Source organism: Dromiciops gliroides, chromosome 2, assembly GCF_019393635.1.
Source record: "Dromiciops gliroides isolate mDroGli1 chromosome 2, mDroGli1.pri, whole genome shotgun sequence".
Taxonomy (NCBI): Eukaryota; Metazoa; Chordata; class Mammalia; order Microbiotheria; family Microbiotheriidae; genus Dromiciops; species Dromiciops gliroides.
The window spans coordinates 379920658-379944145 of NC_057862.1; the positions used below are offsets into that span (position 1 = coordinate 379920658).

The window sequence follows — 23488 nt, forward strand, 5'->3', positions numbered from 1 at the left end:
TGTGGTCCTCCTGGAATAAGGGGGCTCCTCTCTAGTCCCAATGCCCCAGCAGGCCTGGAGAATCCTTACTCCCCTGGGACACAGGTCCCTTGGGACTCAGCTGGAGTTGGGGAGGGGTCAGCTGAGAGAGTTGGGAGACTCAGGCAGTGAAGGCTAGCACACAGGCCCAGTATCACTTTTGGGAGCCTCCCCAACCACTTGGCCCAAGTGCTGGAGGAACAAACCCCCCATACACACACTATCCCTGAACAGTCACAGGTAACACTTCCCCACATGCCAGTTCAGCTTGCCCTTGGCCTGTGGTAGCCTGGACTCTTGGAGGTCCCAAGAGGCACAGACCAGGAGGAACCAAATCTCCCTGTCCTCAGGATTCAGGGCCACCCCTGGCAAGGGCCTTGGTGCTCAGTCTCCAGAATGGCCCTGGCACCCTTGGGGGAGTCTGGCATGCTCAGGGATATCTTTGCTGAAGAAGTAGGTGGATTTTTTCATGTTCTGCAGATCAAAATTTCCTCTTTCAGGCACATGAGACAGCATCTTTAGTATCAACTTCTCATTGGGGACACTCCCTTAGAGGAAGCACAAGACTGGAGCCTAGAGCAGTATTTCTGTACCAGGTACTTTGACAATTCCTGTAGGATGGACTGACTGTGCAGATTCACAAACTGTTCACAACAGATGTCATTCATGATGTCCACGGTTCAGGCATGTGTCCAGAAGCAGTCATGCACTGAGATAAAGGTAAGTCCTTTCCTGTACAAGGCCATCAACATCATGTGGGTGGAGCTCAGTGAGTGGATGAAGTTGGGGGGAAGCATTCTTCTGTTTCAAGGGGTTTAGTTTCCAGATGATATCAGAGAAACTCATGAGGCACAGAGATTGCAGACTCCTGCTCACGATGATTTTCTGAGTCTTTTGATACAGTTGAATTATGGGACGTTCCAGAGGGGTGACCCACTCTACAGTACAGCCTGACTTGGAGATGAAGTGAGCATTTTTTGTCAGCCAACCCTGGATCTTCTTGATTCCTGAGAACATCTCACAGAGGCTACTGAAGACAAACCAGGAGAGGTGCATGGAGGCTTCCCACATGTGCTCCTTGGGGAAATCAATCAGCGCCTTCAAGTGCTTCTCAATCTGCAGTCTGCAGCATAGTGCCTCACGCTGTAGAACACTGTCATCACTATCTACTTTACCAACTTGCAGCTGATGAAGCCCTTCAGGACCTGGGCTATGGAGCTGCCTGCCTTGGCATTTCTCTTGTGCTTCTCTTCCACCAGCTGAGCCTCACCACAGTATACATCCTGGGGAATGTCACAGGGCATCAGATTGACAGAGGTGGCCCTGATGACATCTCAGTCCATAGCTGCATAGTGTTACAGCCTATTACAGGAACCATCCTGATGGACATTGGCAATTTCCATGCAGCAGGCCAAGGCCTGCCAGGGCTCATCAACATCCATCCACCACTTCCTTCTGGTCATCGGCTTGTCCGCTGAGTCCAGAATGTCTTCCAAGATCTCATTGACCTAGGTCAACCGGCCTTCAGTGACTCTCTTTTCTTGAGCCCTGTCAGGTTGAGGAGGTGAATCTTTAACCAATTTAGGCCATTAGGCTCCAAGGGTTTTCCTTCAGCAAACAGCAAGATAGCCGGGGTCATATCACTGGCCAGGTGATTGAAGTGTGGTGGGCAAGGGTAGGTGTGGCCCTGGAAGTCCATGTTACAGGGAAACCAGAAGATCTGCTTTTTCAGGTGGTGGGCAATGGACAGCTTGTACAGGGCATAAATGTGCAGGTTGTGCATTTCCTGTGTGGTCTTATGGCACTGGGCAATCTCTTGCCTCATTCTTGACTTTTCTAAAGAGCTAGCATTTTTGGAGAGCTCATTGGAAAAAGCATGGGGGCCTCTGAGATTGGTGGGGATACATCCAGCTTCTTGCTGTCCTTAGCATTGAAGATGGAGATGATGATTTCTAGCACTAACTGGTTCACCTTCCAGGCACATTTACCTATCTGATTGAGGGCATCAAGTACTGAGTGCAAATGTTCCTGAGGGTAGCTCTCCAAGAGATGCTGGTGTTGGACAGCCCCATCCAAGCATCACATCATCTTGGTGGTGTGGAGGACATAGGCTCCAAAGTGATGCAAGGTCCAAGCCATGGGAAGGCACAGCATAGGCATGAAAGAGGAGTCAAAGGTGTGTTTAGTGCAAGTAGCTTCAGTCACCAGCTGACTGAAGGATGGGTGCAGTTTGATGAAACCAATCTTCTTTTCAGAGAGGAAGGAATAAACGTGGTACAGTACAGGGATGAGTATCTTCTCAAAGTGGGAGGAGGATACATTGCTGAACATGTGGATGAACCACACCAGGATCTCAACCAGCTGTGTTCCCAGTTGCTTCAACACCACATATGTCCAGACCTTCTCTTGAGTGAAGAAATCAGAGCAGATGGTGGCTTCCTACTGCTCCCAGGGCAGGCAGGAGGCCAGCTGAGTGTAATTGGCCAAAAGATGTAAGTAATTCATATACTTCCTCTTCAACTCATCAAATATAAAGGGTTTCATCTTGCTCTGGATTAAATTCTTGTTGTAAACTTTCATCCCAATATCTATGACTCGGATTAAGGAATTTCCATGTAGAAGCAAACCAAAAGCTCCACATACTCTTTATCCTTCAGCAAACACAGGTAGGGGTAGAGGCTGGCCTGGTTGTGCTATTCACTTATGTGGTCTTTGGGCTCCCTGAATGCTTTCAGCAAGGCCTGTCACCACTGGGATTTCAGGTCTTTGAGAAGCTTCCTTACATTATGGTTCTGGTTTGTTAGTGGTTTCTCCTCCACTGAGTTCATAGTGATTGTCATTGCTAACTCCAATATTAGCTGCTTCTGGAAGCATTTCTGCAGCTCAAGCAGAGACAATGGAAGCTTTGGGTAAGACATGGGCTCTTTCTTGGAACAGAAGCCTCTAAGCAGAGGAGAGATGGGGATCTTGTGGGAGGATGCTGGGGGTGGTAAGAATCCTGGCTCCACCTTCTCAATGGTTTTGAGCACCAACAACCTTTCCTGCCTGGGCAGCGCCCCCTGGTGGAAAAGGTTCTTCAGTTGCAGGCCCTCCGTGGTCATCTGATTCAGATAGCTCTTGATGACTTTGGAGTCTGCATTTACTTGACCCATATACTCCAGAACAGAAGCATAGGAAACCAGGTCAGGAGTCAGCCCTGACTCATTCATTGTGGTAAACAAGGTGCTCATCTGATACAAAGAACCCTGCTTCGCCCAAGCTCTCAAAAAGCTGTTGAACACGGGCACAGTCACAAGCTTCTGACCACTCTGGTGACCAAAGTAGGAGAGAAGCAGTTGATTGGCTTGTGCTAGATGGTCCTGAGACAGCAAGCAATCCAAAGAGGCCAGAATGAAAAACTATTTTCTGGAATATCTAACCATGCCAGGCACCTGCCTGAAAGGCTCAAAGTCTTTGGTACAAGTTTTATTTTGCTCCAGAACTTCCTGAACTTCCTTTTCCAAAGATTTCTGTCTCATACTATGATGGGGGGGGGTCTACCACCCTAAGATGGCTTTCTCTTTCTGTTTGCTAGATGTTATTTTCAATTGTTTGGCAACAAGTACTTTCTCTTCTTTATCATTGATTCCCCAAAGGTCTAGTCCTTGAGCTTGACTTCCATGTGCTGCTGTCTCTTGTGCAAATCAGTCTTTTCCTGTGTAAGCTTCTCCACCCACCAGTGTGGATCCTTCACCACCATCGGGGCAGTACTGCTGACGTCTTCTTTCCCTCCATCCTACATCAGTCCAAAGGCCTGCAAGTCCTTCTGGTTGCTGGTCCTTAGTGGAGCCACTTCCACTCGATTTACTGTCATTTTGGATACATACTTATTTCATTCTGGAGCTGTCTTACTTGGGCCTCTAGCATTTCCATAAGTTCCACTTGCCTTGCATCCCTTCTCCTTTCCTGTTCTGGTGCATGGACCGAGTACTTTCTGCACAGTGTCCAGGAGACCCCTTCCTCAGGACCAGGGCAGGAGCAGCCTTTGGGCCACAGAACTCAGCCAAGCCCTACTGTCTCCTGGCTCAGCAGGGATGCTCTCAGCTGATTATTTATACTTTTTTTGGTTTTGTTTTTTCCTTTTTGTTATGATTCTTCTTTCACAGCATGACTAATGCAGAAATATGTTTAATGTGTATTTACATATATAACCTATATCAGATTGCTTACTATCTTGGGGAGGGGGGAAGGAGGGGAAGGAGAGAGAAAAATTTGAAACTAGAAATTTTATAAAAACAAATGTTGAAAAATATCTCTACATGTATTTAGAAAATAATAAAATAATTTTATGGTAAAAAACAAATGGTGGAAACTTTCTTTGCATGTAATTGGAAAATAATAAACTACTTTTATGATTAAAAAATTAATAAAAAGAAAAAATGAGAAATACACCTTGACTGGGGGCAGAGCCAAGATGGTGGAGGAAAGGCAGTGACTTGCCCGAGATCTACCCAAAACCCCTTCAAATATCTACAAATAATGCCATAAAACAATTTCTGGAGCATAAGAACCCACAAAAAGACAGGGTGAAATAATTTTCCAGCTTAAGATAACTTTGAAGGTTGTCAGGAAAGTTCTGTTTTACTAGGGTGAGAGTGGAGCATGGCCAAGAGAAGTCACAGCTCCAGCACAGACCCAATCTCAGCAAACCAGGAGTAGGCCATGGGAGTCTCTGAATCAGCTTTGGAAGCAACTGCTTTTAGAATTCAAATGGTAAGGGTATCAACAATTGACCAGAGGAGATTACAGGGGTCTCTTTGGTAGCACTTAGGCAGAACTCTGTTGTTGGATCCAAATCACAGTCTTGGGTGTTGGTCACAGGAGGGGGAGGAGCACAAGTACACAAGAGCTTGCAGCCACAGTGGAGAAGAACCCTTTACATAGTTCCAGGGCAGAAAAGCAGGCCTCAGAGTCCAGGAGAGTAGTAAACATATCACTCCTTAAATCATAACACCATGGAAGAACTAAGGGCTTAAAAATCCCTAGCGGTATCTTGGAGAACAGTTGCTCAAAAACCCTGAAGCTTGGGACAGTGTGCCCTCTCCTCTGGAAGCAGTGCCCCACTTTAACCAAAAAGTTAACAGTCCAGAAAAAGGCTGGGAAAATGAGCAAACAGAAAAAAATGCTGACCCTAGAAAGTTTCTATGGTGACAAGGAATATCAAAATATACGCTTATGGGGCAGCTAGGTAGCAAAGTGGATAGAGCACTGGCCCTGGATTCAGGAGCACCTGAGTTCAAATCTGGCTTCAGACACTTGACATTTACTAGCTGTGTGACTCCAGGCAAGTCATTTAACCCCAATTGCCTCACCAAATCTATCTATCTATCTACGTTAGAAGAAGATAAGTCAGTATCCAAAAAGAGATAAACAAAAAGTTGAATTCAAAATTGAAGAGATGCCCATCAATTGGAGAATGCCTGAAAAAATTGTGGTATGTGATTATGATGGAACACTATTGTTGTATAAGAAATGATTAGCAGGGTACTATCAGAAAAACCTGGAAAGACTTACATGAGGTGATGCAAAGTGAAACATATTTTATATAAAGAAACAGCAATATTGTAAGATGATCAGCTATGAAGGACTTAGCTATTTTCATCAATACGATAATGTAAGACAAAGAAAGAAAGAAAGGAAGGAAGGAGGGAAGGAAGGAAGGAAGGAAGAAAGACACTGGGATCAATATCTAGAGCTGTCTAGAGCTGTTCAACCTTCATCCCTGGTTACAAAAGTAAACAGGTTCAGAGTGGTATTCAGTAAAGGTAAGCCCCAGAACTCCAGATGGACAAACTCAGAGGAACACCCATATAGCCTCTGTCCCACTCTACATTCAGGAAGACCTTGAACAAACAAGCATCTATGCAAACTAAACTTGGACCACATCATTAGGCTTGGCATACCCACTGCATTCAAGACTAATAGGGCTTTGGGTTATAGAACTGTGCATACTCTTTGATACAGCAATACCACTGCTAGGTTTAGATCTCAAAGACATCCCCAAAAATAGAAAAAAAAAGACCTATTTGTACAAAAGTATTTGCAACAGCTCTTTTTCTGGTAGCTGAGAATTGGAAATCAAAGGAATGTCCATCAATTGGGGAATGACTAAATAAACTGTGGTATATAATGGGAATTGAATAATAATGTGCTATAAAGACATGACAAGCATGATGACTTCAAAAAGGCCTGGAAATATATGTATGAAGTGATGTATAGTGAAGTAAACAGAACCAGGACAACATTGCACAGAGACAGAAATATTGCTTGATGAAGAAATGTGAATGATGATTCTCAATAATACAATCATCCAATGCAATCCCAAAGGACTATTGTTGAAACATACTATCCACCTCCAGAGAAATAACTGATATTGATGAGACAAACTGAAACATGCTATTTTCCCTTTCTTTCATTTTTTTCCTTTTAATCAAGTTTACTTGTATAAAATGATTAACACATTAATGTTTTCCATAATCATACATGTATAACCCATATTTGATTGCTTGTCACCTCAGAAAGAAGGAAGGGGAGAGAAGGGAGAAGTGATAAAAATTTGCACCCAAAATTATAAATAAAAGTGTTTATTACAAAAACAATACAAAAATATATGTATTAAAAAGAGACTAATAGGGTTTGCCCACATCATCCAGGAGTATGAAGGTGGAATATGACCAAAGTACAAGCCCCTACTGTGAAAACTTAGGTAACAATTTGAGTTAAAAGAAGAAAACTCTGAACACAATGATGAAATATGTCCAACTGAGAAATCTCAAAAGGCAGAATAACAGTAACTAAATACATCTAAATAGAGCCTCTGAGAAAATAATATCCTCATCAAAAGGACTAAAAAGCCACTGAGAGAAATGAAACAAAAGATGCAAAATATAAGAGCTTGGTAGAAAAGAATGATAAATAGACTGTGACAAACCCTGCCTACAAATTGAAATTACAGAAAATTATAATGGGGAAGATTCCTTAGAACTAAAGTTCAAGTGAAAATAGAAGTAATCTAATTATCACCTCCTGAATAATGCTCTAAAACAACAAGTCAAAAGACCCATGTAACATCATAGACAAAATCTAAAGTTTCTAGGCCAAAGGAAAGAGAATAAAGAATGTGACTACCAAGGAGCTAGAGTCAAAATCATGGAAGACTTGGAAGCTTTAATTTCAAAGGAGAGAAGAGCTTGCAACATGATATTCCAAAAAGGCAAAAGATAAAGGATTACAACAGAAAACAACTTAGTCAGCAAAACTGAATTTAATCCTATAGGGGTGAGAGAATAGACATTTAATGAAATGCTTTATTTATTTATTTATTTATTTGCATAGGGGCAATGAGGGTTAAGTCCAAAGCCACACAACTAGTAAGTACCAAGTGGCTGAGGCCGGATTTGAACTCAGGTTCTCCTGAATTCAGGGATGGTGCTTTATCTACTGCACCACTTAGCTGTCCCCCAAAAAGCATTATTTCCAAATATTCTTCATGAAAAAGCTAAATCTGAGTAGCTATTTTAAATAGAAATATGGAAACCAATAATAAAACAAAAAGTTAAATATATGCTCATTTGGAAGATCCTATGTAAGGATAAATATTATAGATGCTAATAGGGGGAAAATAAATAGATGTGCCCTCAAAACCCCAATATTTTCTAGGGGTATGGAGAAAGTTAAATAAGATTGAGGACATTGGATGATTTTGATATATTTTGATGTTCTCTGGAGAAAAAAGAAATGGGAAAGATGGGAAAGTATCCTAAGAAAGAATGGCTAAGGAACGGAAGAGATCACACTATCTCACATAAAAGGGATGAGTATGGGAAGTGTAAGGGTCATATTTTGTATGGGGAGAGTCAATTGGGTGACTCACCATAATATTAGGGTAAGAAAGGAGATCAACAGCCTCTTTCAAAAAACAAACCAGGGTTTATTAGTGGGAACAAATTTAAAACACAAGTAAGATAAATAGAACTAGGGACAAAGAAAAAGGAAATAGGGGAAGGAAAAAAATATGACCTGCAAACTCACCACCACCTGGGATCAACAGTTCCAAAGAGATCCAGCTGCGCAGCATCTCTCTTCTTCTCCCTTGCATGCCAGAGAGTCCTATCTCTTCCCTTTTCTCTCCCAAAAGCCCCCTGTCCCACAGGAAACAGGGCCATCCATACACACAGCCTCAAGCTGGCAGTCCTGATTGACAGAACTAACAGCCTGCTCTACAGATGAAACCAGCTAGCTTCTGGACACACACACACACACACACACACACACACACACACACAAAACAAAACAAAACAAAAAAACACCTTACTTTCCCTCATCAGGCTTCTCGTCATGGCGGGGCTTCCCCACAGCATTTCTCCAGCAGGGGTGGTATTCCAATTCTCACAAAAGTATTTAAATATGGGAGAAATTGATGATGAATATTATTCTTTTCTGAATCTTGCAAATGAAGGTTGATCTTACTATTGCTGAGAGATAGAGACAGAGAGACAGAGACAAGGCACATGGCAAGCAAATATATTAAATTTATCCAGGAAACATACAAGTATAGGGAGATTTTAGAGGGAAGGTGAGATAAGTAAAGGGATAGTTACACCCAAAACAAACTACAATGTTAGAAGTGAAAACATGAAGGGAACTAAAATGAAAAAAGGAAAGAATGAAAAATCTGCAATTAGGAGGGGGACAAGTTTAAGAAGAGGAGCAATAAAGAAGAAACTATTTCAGGTGAACTTCAGAAATTGTGATTCTGAATTGGGATACAATAAATATAGCTACAATAATATGTGATGAGCAATAAAGAAACTATTTCCTTTAGTGCATTAGAGATAATAGCTAAAATTAATTCTAAACTTGTGATCAATGTCTCTCTCTGTCTCTCTGTCTCTCTCTCTCTCTCTCTGTCTCTCTCTCTCTCTCTCTCTCACACACACACACACACACACACACACACACACACACACACACACACACACACAGACGGAGCATTGTTTTTAAATAAAGTTGAACTTAAATGAATTCCAGGGAGAAACAGACAATAATAAAAATAGTAAAACAATATACCACTTTCAGCACTGGCCCTGGATTCAGGAGGACCTGAGTTCAGATCCATCCTCAGATATTTGACACTTACTAGCTGTATGATCTTAGTCAAGTCATTTAACCCCAATTGCCCCACAAAACAAAAGAAAACAAAACCAAAAACAAACAATATACCATTTCAGGCCTAGTTAAATCTACCTATACATAGATAAGGTTAAAAAAAAAAAGTTAAGGACCTAGATAGAATGTTAGAAAATTTAGACATTAATCTTTGTTAATGAATGGAAACAGAAAAAAAATTAAGTTTACATTGTGAAACATATATGTATATGATTGATGCTTTTTTTAAAGAAAATGGCCATGTATTGGAAAATAAAACCTCACCAAACATTTCAGAAAATCAAAAATTCTTGATGATTTATTTGCTTATTACTATGCATAACATTTATAGTCAATAAAATGTGTTTAGATAAAGAATGTAGAATTATTTGGAAAATTAATTCTACATATATCATGGGCAAAATTCAAAACTTTGTAAAATAGAAAATTTAATGAAATTGTGTTTTAACAATTAGAAAACATATTAAAACACATGGCTTATAGCAAAATGAGTCCTTAGATAAAAATTATATATCTCGAAATACTTATAGCCATAAATGAGATAAATCAATAAACTGGACTTGTAACAAAATGAACAAAAAGTTAGGAAAAGAGCAAAGAAAAACCCACACTAAACACCAAAGTAAAAGTTCTGAAAATTAAATGAAAAATTAAAATTGTCAAAAAAGCATGGAGTTAATTATTGAAACCAGGAGTTTCTTTTTTTTCTTTTTCTTTTCTTTTTTTTTCTTTCTTTTTTTTTTGGTGGGCAATGAGGGTTAAGTGATTTGCTCAGGGTCACACAGCTAGTAAGTGTCAAGTGTCTAAGGCCAGATTTGAAATCAGTTTCTCCTGAATCTAGGACTGGTGCTTTATCCACTGCAACACCTTGCTGCCCTGAAACCAGGAATTTCTTTAATTTTTTTTTTATAAATGGGTGAATAGTTCACAAGATATTTAATAGAAAAAAAACAACTTGTTCATAAAAGAAATGAAAAAAGAACATTTTATTAAACAAGCGAATGCCAAATGACAAGGAGGAAGTAAAGGAAAATATCTAAAAACCTCTTTTGTTAAATTTCATGCCAAAAGACTTCAAATTTAGATGAATAGTTAAATATATATCTATATATTGATATATATAGATATATATAATACTCAAATTAACATAAAATGTATTAGTAACTCAAAATTAGATAAATCTTTTGAACAGGCTATATATGAACTCCTCCCCTACTCCAAACAAACAAACAAAACCAAACAAACTAAAAAATCCAGGACCAGATGTTTCGACAAATGTATTATGTCAGATATTCAAAGAATATTGAATTCTAATATTAAATACACTGTTAAAAAAAAACAACACTGATACTAATTTTTGAATGCCTATAATACATTAAAATGATTCTATAACATGATCTTTGTGGATAGGTACCAGAATGAAAAGTTGGATTGATATAAAAAAATTAGAAATATATAGAATATGTTAATAACAAAACAAAATTATGTTATTAAATAATGGAAAATACTTCTAACAATATCTATTTTTTCATATTAAATGTTACACTAGAATAGATTCGAATAAATAGCCTTTTCCTTAATGTTGCAAGTAATAGCTATCTAACCCTCCCCACCAAAATGTATATATTAGGCATTAGAGAAATGTTAAAAGCCTTTCTAGCAAAATGAGAGGTAAATTAAGAATACTCATTTACATCATCAATACTATTTAATATAGTATTATAAATGCAAGTTATAGCAATAATTAAAGAAAAAAGAAAGCAAGAGAATAAACATCACCAAAAAGGAAATGATACTAACACTTTTTTCCTGATATGATCTACAAAAATTATTTTAAAAATAACCCAAAATTAATTAAAACAATAATTTCATTCAAATTTCCACACATAAAATAAAACACCAGATTTTCTATATCTCTCTTACAAACCTTAGCAGAAAGAGCTAGAGAAATTCCTTTCAAAATATGCACAAAATGCAAAAAAGTATGTGTGTGCATATTGTGTCTGTGTGTATATACATACACACAAATATAGATGAATACACACACACACACACACGTGTGTGTGTGTGTATTACATGAAGCTTTCTCTTAGGATAGATATAGAGTCTATATCAATGCAACTCAAAATCATTAAAATAAATGTAGGCCAAAATAACTGTATAAATATTAATAAAATATTAGTAACAATACTAGACCATTACTACCACACAAATTTTTAAAACTAATTTTATTACCCAAATATTTCTATTTACTCAGTGTCATACAAATTAATTATCAAAGTATTGCTTTTTGGACGTAGAAAAATAATAAAATTCACCTTGAGAAATAAAAGATCAAGCATCTTCAGGGAAATAATGGGAGGGGAGATGAGATGAAAGGAAGTTGTCAGTATTGTTTTTCAAACTATATTACAAAGATACAAAAATTTTCAAAAATCTTCAAAAACTCATTCAAAAATAGAGAAGGTGATTGGTGGAATAGATTAGTTATATCACATAAAAGCACTATTAAATACAGTAGCATAATATTTTATAAACCCAAAGACAGCATTTACTGAGTTAATGACTATTCGTTTTTAAATGTGCAAACCCAAAAGCTTTTATTCCCCAGAAATTCAATAGACTGCTGTTTAATATCATGTATCAAGATAAGTTCTGAAAGAATACAGGACTTAGTCATAAAAGAAATTATCATAAACAGATGAGGAAGGAGGAAATTATCTTTTAAATTTATGAAGAAGGGAAGAGTTCCTGACCAAACCAAAGTTAAAGTTGGGTGTAGAAAGTAAAGAGGAACATTTAAAAAAGTTTTTGCATAAACAAAACCAAGTCATCAAAATTAGAAGGGGAAGAAGTAATTAACCAAAAATTCAACACTCAGTTTCCCTTGCATATTATATAAACATTTCATTGTTTACTTACTTAGTACCTTTTTTAATGTTTTAACTGTATCTTCTCAATCAAAAACAGCAAAATTTTATTAAATAGTGAACTTTTAACAGATAATGACAATGTCTACAGAGTTTCAAGGTCAGTTCTTTGTGACATATGGTATTTTAAAAAGGTTGATTCTTGTTAATATTTTGATGACCTTGACTTTGAGTGATTTAATAAATAATCATGAAATATTTGATGTGGGATTTCTGGAGGTGGAGCCAAGATGGCAGACAGAGGCCAGGAATTTGCCTGAGATCTCCCATGTTTCCTTGAAAAACAACATTAAATCAAGGCTCTAAACAGATTCTGGAACTACAGTACCCACAAAAAGACAGAGAGACACAAACAAACAAATAAAACCACAGAAAAGTCCTGAACTAAATAGAAATTTTGACTTTCAAATACAAGATCCTAGAGAATCATGAAAATGTAAACAGGAGAAAGAAATCATGAGGGAAATTAAAAGGATAAACCGTTTACATTCTTATATGAGAAGATAATATTTCCAACTCATAAGAACTTTCTCTGTATTAGTGATGCTGAAAGGAATATACTTAGACAGAGGGCACAGGTGTGAATTGAATATGAAGGGATTATATATGTAAAGCATTTACACTTGTTCTTTGTATGGCAGGTAGTGTGGGGTGGCTTTTGTCTGGGGCTGGATTTGGGCTTGGGGTCTCCTTGGTCCAGGGCTAGTGCTTTGTCCACTATGTCACCTAGCTGACCCATGATGAGATGACATCTTCCAAAAAAAAGTTAAGAGGTAATCAGAATAAACTGGAAGAAAGGGAAAGGGAGAGGTAGAAGGGTATAAAATAACTCAAATAAAAGAAAGAATAAAAAGCTTATGGAGTGGAGTGGAAAATGGGGAAGGAATGGGGGAGCAAGTGAGCCTTACTTTCATTAGAATGGGCTCAATCAGGGAATAACATAAACACTTAAAAGTGGGTACAGTAATATGTTTTGCCCTGAGGGAAAGTGGGAGGGGAAGGGGAAAAGGGCAGGGGAGAGGTGAAGGCAAGGAGGGCAAATTGGGGAAGGGGGCAGTAAAAAGCAAAATACTTTTGAGGAGGGATAGGTGAAAGAAGATAAAAATAGAGTAAATATCAAGGGGAGGGAATAGGATGTAAGGTAATACCATTATCAATAGTAACTGTGAAAGAAATGATGAGCAGGATGCTATCAGAAGGACATATGAAAAATGCAAACCATCAACAAAGAAAGAACTGATGGTATTTGAATACAGATTGAAGTATAATTTTATTTATTAGTTCCTCTTGCTAAAGTTATTCTATTTTCTTTCACAGTTTGAGTAATGTGAAGATGCTTGGCATAATTGAACATGTATGACTTATATTGAATTGCTTGCTTCCATAGGGAGGGTCAAGGAGGGAGGGAGGAAGAAAATTTAGAACATAAAGTTTAAAAAAAATCAATGTGAAGAAATGATGAACAGGTGGATTTCAGAGAAACCTGGAAAGACTTACATGACCTGAAGCTGAATGAGATGAGCAGAACTTGCAGAACATTGTACACAGCATCGACAATATTGTGTGTTAATCAACTGTGATAGACTTGACCCTTGTCAGCAGTACAATGGTCCAAGATAGTTCCAAAGGAATTATAATGGAAAATGATCTCCAAATCAAGAAAAAAAGAAGTGTGGAATCTAGATGCAGATTGAACCATACTATTTCTATTGTTTTTTATGGTTGTTGTTTTTCTTTTTTGAGGTTTTTCCTTTTTCCTCTGATTCTTTTCTCATAACATGACAAATGCAGAAATATGTTTAATGTTATTGTATATATATATAACCTGTATCAGATTGCTTGCTGTCTTGGAAAGGGGGGAGGGAGAAATATTTAAAATTTGAAATCTTATAAAAAAATGTTGAAAACTATCTCTACATGTAAATAGAAAATTATAAAATACTATATTAAAGGGAAAAAGATGACAGGGCTTGGAATATGATATTCTGAAAGTCAAAGAAGTTTGGATTACAACCAATAATCAACTACCCAGCAAAACTGTACATTTCCTTTCAGGGGAAAAGATGGACATTCAATGAAATAGGAGACTTCTAAGGTTTCCTGAAAAAAGACCAGAATTGGACAGAAAAGTTGATCTACAAATACAAGACACAAGAGAAGTATAAAGAGGTAAACAAGAGGGGCGGACATTAGATTTGGAAGGCATTTTAGAATATGGAATATCAAAGTGCAAAGGTCATTAGACTTGGAAGTACCTTAGAGACCACATAGGTATTTTCCAGGTGAAGAAACTTAAATACATATTGGAAAAAATATTTATGGTCATATAATGAATTAGTGGGAGGTCTAGAAGATGAACCAATTTTAGGACTACAGATAGGCAAGGCAGTAATCTGATTAGATTTAAGACTGAAAAGAGGTTGGCAAAGGAGGGATATTTTTAATATTTTTTTAAAATTACAGAGCATGTTGGTCTCCAGAGCAATTACAATTTTGTTCTGTGATAAGTCAAATTGTATTATGGTGAATAGTAAAAGTTAATAGTGTATCTGATGGAGTTTGATTTTTAAATCTTGCCTATAGCACATAAAGGTCATGGTTTGGATTTGCCCACTAACTCTCAGGTCAGCTCCTTTTCCATCAGACTAAAAAACATATTTTTTGGTGGTCAATTGTAATTCCATTAAAATTATTTTTGCTTTTTGAATAGATTAGTAATTTCCTTCTTTTGCTTGGATGTCTCTTCATTCTGTGCCCTCAGGTGGGATTAGAAATACAGAATTATCACAAGAAAGGTTGTTCCTATTATATTTTTTAACCCAGATGGCATGGGGATATATGGAAAGCTAGGGAGAACTTGCTGTAATAAGATTTAACGTCGAAGTTAGCACACTATTAGGTTGAGAGAAGGTTGGTCAAACTTCTGAACTTTTAGGAGCTCATCAGGACTGAACTGTTCCTTTTGTGCTATATTCAGCAAAGAGTAGTCATACTATAAAAAGCAGATACAAGCAACTCAAAGTGTTCTACAGTTTCTTTAGTCTACTCTATTTGATATTATCTATGACCTAGCAATATTAATCGGTCTTACACATGAAAACCTCTGTGCCTGTGTAAGTGTCATGGCACTATGGACAGATTATACGTATATAAGCCCTATTTTCACATTATTCTTCCCACCATCCTTTTCCAATGGATGAAATTTCTGCCACTATTATTACTTATAAAGGGCATAACAACAAACAACAACAACAATAGTAACAAAATTTATATGGTATCTTCTATGTACCAGGCACCATACTAAGTGTTTTCCAAATATTATTCAATTTTATACTCACAACAATCCTACTAGGCAAGTGCTATTATAATCTCCATTTTTTATGTAAGGAAACAAGCATATGGAGATTGAGGGACTTGACCAAGGAACACCCAGCTAGTGTCTGAGATGGTGTTTAAACTCAGGTATCCCTAATTCCAAGCCTAGAAATCAATCCATTGTTATACCTTGCTGCCTCCAGAAAGCATGTTATTTGGAAGGTGTAGGGTATAAATTTAATATGTAGAGAGTTAATTGGGTGGCTCACCATAATACTGTGGTTCAGAAAATAATGAGGGACCTCTAGGTCCAATACTTCCTCCTCCCTGAACTTCCTTTTTAGTTATTTCTCCCAGGCCAATAAGAAAGGAGTTAAACAGCCTCTTTTCCACAAATGAAATAGGTTTTATTAATGGGAATAAAATACACAGCAAAGGTGAAATTAATAAATTCAAAGACAACAGAATAGGGAAAGAGGAAAATAGATAATCTCCCTGGCTCTAACAATAACCTATACAATCCCCAAATTCACTTCCAGCTCAGCTAATTCATAGGGCTCGATATAACTCACCACCAGGGCAGCTATGTGGCACAGTGGATAGAGTACTGACCCTGGATTTAGGAGGACCTCAGTTCAAATCCAGCCTCAGACACTTAAACACTTACTAGTTGTGTGACCCTGGGCAAGTCACTTAAACCCAATTGCCCAGCAAAAAAAAATTTAAAAAACTCACCACCAGGGTTCCATAGTTTCTATGGGAATCAGCAGCCAGTCTGTAGTCAGCTCGGAAGCCAGAGGGAGAGAAAGTGTGCGAGTATGTGAGAGAGTGTTTCTGAGAGAGAGTATCTCCGTGAGAGAGTGTCTCTGCGAAAAGTATATGTGAAAGTATCTCTGTGAGAGTGTATGTTACTTCCTGTTGGGGTACTCTTTTCAACCTTTTTCACCCCCAAAGGGGAAGTCCTTAAATTAGTGTGGCTGAGATTGGTTCCCTGTTGATAATGCAGTCCACAGCCTCTGAGGACACTCCTTCTCAGGGTTGGCTAAATTTAGACTATGGTCTGACAGGGCAGGCCAGGTGTGGCTCAAGAACTAATCACCTTTAAGTGGGTACTTAGTAGTTACTCATTCACACCCAATTCAAGCACTACTAACTCAATCAAGTTGGACCCCTGGGTGTCTACCAAATTCCATTATTTTACCACACAGGTGTAAATCATTATTAAATTGCATTCTAGGTTTTGGGGACACTAGTCTCACTTACTTCTCCTCCTACCTATTTGACTGCTCCTTCTCTTTCTCCTTGGCTGGACCCTCCTCCAGATCACACTTGCCAACTGTTGGTGTCCCACAGCTTTTTATCCTGGGATCTCTTCTGTTCTCCCACTATGTTATATCACTTGGTGATTTCATTAGCTCATATTTATTTAACTGTCATCTCTATGCTGATGATTCTCAAACATATCTTTTCTTAACCAATCTACCTTACCAACTATTGTTCAGACGTCTCAAACTGGATGTCCAGTGACATCTTAAATGCAATGTGTCCAAAGCAGATTTTATTATTTTTTCCTCGAAATCATCCTCCTCTCACATTCCTTTTTACTATAAAGACCTACAGATTTATCCCAGTCTCTCAGGATTACAAAGTAGAGGTCATTTTGGATTCCTCACTATCTCTCGCCCCCTATATCTAAGGTCTGTCAATTTTGCTTTTGTAACATCTCTTAAAAATTCCCTTTTCTTTCTTCTGATGCTGTCACCAGTCTAGTGTAACCCCTTATGACCTCATGCCTTGATTGCTGTAATAACTTGCTGGTGGGTCTCCCTACTTTCAGTCTCTCTCCATTTCAATATATTCTATTCTCCTTTCAACCACTAAAGTGATTTTCCTAAAATTCATGTTCAATCATCCTCAACTCCTGCCTACACAACAAACTCCCATGGCTTCCTGTTGCCTTCAGGATCAAATGCAAAAGACTCTGCTTTGCATTAAAAGTCCTTCATAACCAAGTCTTCTCTCTCTCTCTCTCTCTCTCTCTCTCTCTCTCTCTCTCTCTCTCTCTCTCTCTCTCTCTCTCTCTCTCTCTCTCTCCAGTTTCCTTACAGCTTAATCCAAAGTATGTACTCTTTGATTCAGCAACAGTGGCCACCTGCCCATTCCACAAACAAGACACTCCATCTCTTGATTCTTCATTCTCTCTGGCTGTCTCCTATGCCAGAAATGCTCCTATCTCTTCTCTCCTCTCCAACTATTGACCTCCCTACTTCCTCTAAGTCACAACTAAAATCCTACCTTCTAGAGGAACCCTTCCCTAACCCCTTGATTCCAGTACTTTTCCTCTTTTACTTATTTCCTCTTTTCCTGTATTTATGTTTATATACATTTATTTGCATGTTGTTTCCCCCATTAGACTGAAAGCTCCTTGAGACTAGGGACTATCTTTTACCTCTCTTTGTATCCCCAGTACTTAGCATAGTGCCTGGTACATAGTAGATCCTCAATAAATGCTTATTTATTGATTGAATCAAAGATACTTAGAATTCAGAAGGTTAGTGGTCATCCAACATATACTCATCTTTAGTAAGATTTTCTCTACCCATTAGTACTCCACTTTCTAATTATCCAGTGACAAAAATATCACTATTTAACAAGGCAGCCATTCCCTTTATTTTATAACTTTAATGTGTAGGAATCTGCTTTTATGTTGAGCCAAAAGCAAATTGTACATTTCACCTAATACTCCTAGTTGGGCTCTCTTGATCCAAGGAAAATTAGTCTAAACCCTTTATGACATGAGAGCTTTTCAAATATTTGAATATAGTTTTTATGTACCATTTCTCCTCCTAAGACTCCTCTTGTAGAATTCACAGTTATTTCAACTTATCTCCTTATGGGATGCTTTTGAGTCTTTTCACCCTCCTTGCCACCCTCTTCTGGAAGCACAACAATTTACCAATGCTCACCCCCTTCACTGTGTTGCTTTTAACTGGCTACAGTACTTTTAGATCTCTAATTCTCCATTAAGTGTCTTCTCATTCCATTTACATATGATTATTCCTAGGCATTCAATGCCCTCATTTAACCCAAAGACTTAATAGAGCTAGAACAGTATTTTGAATTAATCTAGTTTGAGATATATATATATATATTCAAAACATGTATACATACACATGTATATGCACACACATATATATATATATATATGTATATATGCATATATAGGATATAAGAAAATTTAATATAATGCATATATCCATATATCAGCATGTCAACTCTGATGTGTGTGTGTATATACATACATATATATATAAATATATATGTACATATGTATATATGTGTGTGTATGTGCGTGTATGTTTGTGTGTGTGTGTGTGTGTATCCCTACACTGGTGTTGACTTTAGTTATAAATCATTTCTTGGGGCAGCTAGGTGGCACAGTGGATAAAGCACTGGCCCTGGATTCAGGAAGACCTGAGTTCAAATCCAGCCTGCATGACCCTGGGCAAGTCGTTTAACCCTCATTGCCCTGCAAAAACAAAAACAAAAACAAAAACACCAAAACAAACAAAAATAAAAACAAAAAAAACCCCTAAAAACAAAAACAGAAACAAAGAATAACAACAACAAAAAGTTTCTAACCACCAACACCCAAAGTGTTCATCTAGCCTTTATTTTTTATATATATATACTTAACTACTTCATGAGGTAATTCATTCTATTTTGGTAATTCTGTGTTTTGTCAGGAAGTATCTCCTTATTTTTGGATTAAAATATTCTTAATATAAGATATAGCCTGAGAAGTCCAATTACTTTTCTTCCTCTGAACATTATACTTTGCTAATTCAGTCTATGATCATATTACCTTTCTTGGTCCATGACTTATGCTAAACTTTTAATCTTTTAAAATAGAGTCACACACTCCCACCCACATATGTATGTGTACATTGCATACATATGCAATAATTATAGGCCTCAAAGCCCCATATGTAAAAAAAGGGAAGGAGATTAGATCAGAAGTTCTTAACCTTTTTTTGTGTGTGTGATGAATCAATTTGGTAGCTTAGTAAATCCTATGGATTCTTTAGAATTTTATTTTTGAATATGTAAAATAATTTTTATGATTATAAAGCAAATTAATTATATGGAAATGCAATTATAAATTACCTCAAATAACACGTACACTAATATGTGTTTATAAATACATAATGATTGGATATGTTAACATATGCATATATTTTATATATTTTCCATATATATGTTTTATATATGCATGTGGAAATGTGTTTGTATATACACATATTTATGTATATGTGCATACATAGCCACATATATTATATATATGGAATGTGTGTATGTACATATACACATGCAACACAGTGCATATGTACATATGTATATACACACATGCACATACATACACGCCAGCTTAAGATATCCTGGTTAGAAGGCCTTTAACATTGCTTGCGATTATAAATGCTATAACTTTTTCATGAGAAAGAACCTCTATTTGTCCATTGCTTTTATGCATCCAGAAGCATAGAGGCAGAGTGACTTTGAAGAGAGTATATTATTTATTACAAATATGGAAGTCTGGGTTTTATTCTTGACTCCATACCAAATTTAAAGTTCTTTGGCAAGCCATTTTCTCTCTTGGGGTCGCAATTTCCCCCTGTGTAAAACGAGTGATTTGAATTAGATGATCCATCCTTCCTTTTTGCTTTTTAGATTTATATTTTTCCAAGCTTGAGAGAGAAGTACATCAAAAGGGTTAGGAGGAATCCTGAAATGAATGACTATTTATCAGCAATTTTGTCTACTTTTTAACTTAGTTTAGGGATGGACTTGGAATTCAGTGCCAGAGCTCCTTGCTTGAGAAATTAAGGTTTCATTTCCTAAGGGAGAGTCTCATTTACACAATAGACTATGAGAATGGTTTTGGAACAATTATTGGGAGTTGATTTTCTTTTCTAATTGGCAATGATAAGGGTTAAGTGCACATGGGGGGCTGAAAATTAGTATCAACATTGTGTATGGTAATAATAGAGTTAGCTCTGCTATAAGATGAATGGTGGTTAAAAATAAGCATAATTCTTTTGAGCTGATGTATTTCCCCCAGTTAATTGTTAATTATGAAAACTCCCAAGGTTAAGACAACAGCCTGAAATAATACTTTCCCCTCTCTCTCTCTCTCTCTCTCTCTCTCTCTCTCTCTCTCGCTCGCTCTCGCTCTCTCTCTCGCTCTCTCTCTCCAACCCCCACTTCCTTCCTTCCTTGCTTTCTTTCTCTTAATTGTTGTTTTTGGTGTTCAGTTGTTTCAGTCACATCTGATTCTTCATGACCCCATTTGGGGTTTTCTTGGAAAATGTACTGAAATGGTTTGCCATTTCCTTTGCTAACTCATTTTATAGATGAGTAAACTGAGGAAAACAGGATAAGGTTACATGTCTAAGATTACACATTTAGTAAGTGTTTCAGGCTGTATTTGAACTCAGATCTTCCTAACTCCAGGCTGAGTACTCTATCTCATGTACTACCTAGCTGCCCAATTTTATCCATTGGTTCAATGTAACATCTTGGATATAATAGATACAAATATAAATAATGGTTTGGTGTTTTTTGTAATTATAGAACTATTAACATTTAAATAAAATTTTTGTGTCTATATATATATATAATCTTGATAGAGGTGTCCCTCAAAAGGTGATACTCAGAGGACTGTTTCAGCCCAGTCTAGGAATGGAGCTTCAGTCAATACTGGTATGCTGAGAGTATATAAGGCATATTATAGAGTCATAGAATGTTCAAGATGAAAAGGACTTTAGTGATTATTAAAACTATGACCTCAGTTTTACACGTGAGGAAACTGAGGCTTAGAATGATTTGTCTATTGTTACATAGCTAGTTGTGCATATTAATAATAAGATAAAGCTTTTATAATTACTGTGATCTCCATAATTTTGCATACAGTAGTTGGACTTAGAAACTATTCTGAATCAGTCTGTCAGCAAATTTGAATTCTAGTCCCAAATCCACCCCAAGTCACGAGCTCTAACTCCAGACAAGTTACTTCATCTCTGTGGATTTGTTTTCTCACCTCTAAAATGAGAAAATTGGATTATTTATCATTTTATATCCAAAGGATTTTACTTGTTCCCACTTTCTATGTTCTAAGGTCCCCTTCCAAATTTAACATTTTATAGACCTGTTTATAGTTAGAAAATGTTGTTGTGAGAATAATGCCACAGATTTGCTTTTCAAGTAATACATTCAAAGAACCAGTAAAGAAAAGGTGTTTAGACAATACTTATCGTATTACATTTGATGACCTCTGAGATGCCTTTAATGGTGATTATTTCTCTATAGAACTTTCTTTCTGCAGATGGTGACTTACAGACATGAAAAGACTACTTATTCTTGGTTCTAGTTCAGAGTGGGGTTGTAAGTGAATTAATCCTAAGACAATATTTTCTGAATTGTATATGGATCTGATGTGATAAGTAAACTGCATGAGAATGGTAAAAACAAAATCCCTTGGTATTTTTGGTCTCCCTGTAAAATACAGCCACTATGCTGGCTACATGTTGAAATGGCATAAAAAGCAATAGGGCGATAAAATCAGGGCAAATGAGTTTTAAAAAGTGAAATTTCACCTTTTTCCTAAAATTTTCCACAAAAGAACAACCACAGAAGAATATGAGTGATCTGAATATGTAAGTGATATGAATATTTTTTTTAAAAAATAGGATTCCCTTTAAATCATTTATAAAAGAAAAGTAATATATAAACCTGCACAGGAGACAATACTTTTCAATGAGGGATGAAAGACAGAGGGGAAAGAGGGTGAATGAAAGAAGATAACAAATGAAATCCAGGAACAAAACAAAATCACAGAGTAGGCAAAAAGTCACATGAAAGGTATTATGAATCGTTAGCAATATGTTGGCTTCATGGTTGTTTCACTGCTCAGTAGCATGGAAGACAAGTCTTTTACTCTGAGCAAAATGATCCTACCATGTTCCTGCCCAGGACAATACTCTAAGTTTATACATGAAGTCCTTTGTACACATTATTACCAGCAAGGTTGACAAAATCAGTTGTGGACAATTAGGAACATAACTACAGCTGACGTAGGGAAAGTCTAAGACTTCGTAAGACTTCTGGAATGATATGACTCTGTATCTATTGTACCTAGCATGATTTGTAAATTTTTTGGTAACTAGGATAATGTCCCCATTGTTTTTTTTTTTCATTTGTTTGATTGTTTTTAAGGAAAGGATGGGGCTGAGGTAGCAAAGAAAAAAAAATAAAACAAAACACCATCTCTGATTGAAATCTATTTTTATCTCATGAAAAATATCTTAATTTTCACTGATACTCCATGCCTGTAGCTAAGGGCTATTAAAACTAATAAAACTAAATCATTTGTGACAGATCTTAGAAAACAGTTTCTGCAATCCACTGTGCTCTCCCATGCTCATTAGAAATAGTGGTTCTCTTTTCAGAAGAATGCTCTCTGAATGCTTAAAATGTATTCTTTCAAACTTTTGACGAGCTGTGTTGGCAATGGGAGGCTTTGAAGCAAAGGCTTGACATAAAAAAGACGGTGTGCCGTTATATCAAATATGACCGAGAAAGACGCATCAAAGCAGAAAGCATTAGGAGGAAATGCAGTCAGTGGGGAGAGAGTCAACACATTTGTTTCTGCTTCCGACATTTGCTGGCACCCAGATAAACAAGTGATTTGCATTTGCTGTCTTCAGAAGATTCTCATTTTCACAAATAAGCATTAGTACAAATCACCAGGGGGCTCCAGTCCGTTGGGGTGAGAAGCATTGACCACAGATCTAGTGATTCAGATGAAAGCTGATTGGCAGATCCATTTCCCCAGGAAAATACTCTTTGTATACATGCCAAACTCTGTTGGGAGAAATTGATTGGGGAAATTATGGCCTGATATCAGTTTATATGATAAAGATGTCATCAATAATACTAATAACTACCATTTATATAGTGTT

The 23488-nt window shown here is 37.1% G+C and overlaps 1 pseudogene; it reads right to left on the bottom strand.

The window, feature by feature from the left end:
• Positions 1 to 402: 402 nt before the first annotated feature.
• On the bottom strand, positions 403 to 23187 carry LOC122738929 (annotated as a pseudogene).
• Between the last annotated feature and the right edge of the window lie 301 nt (positions 23188 to 23488).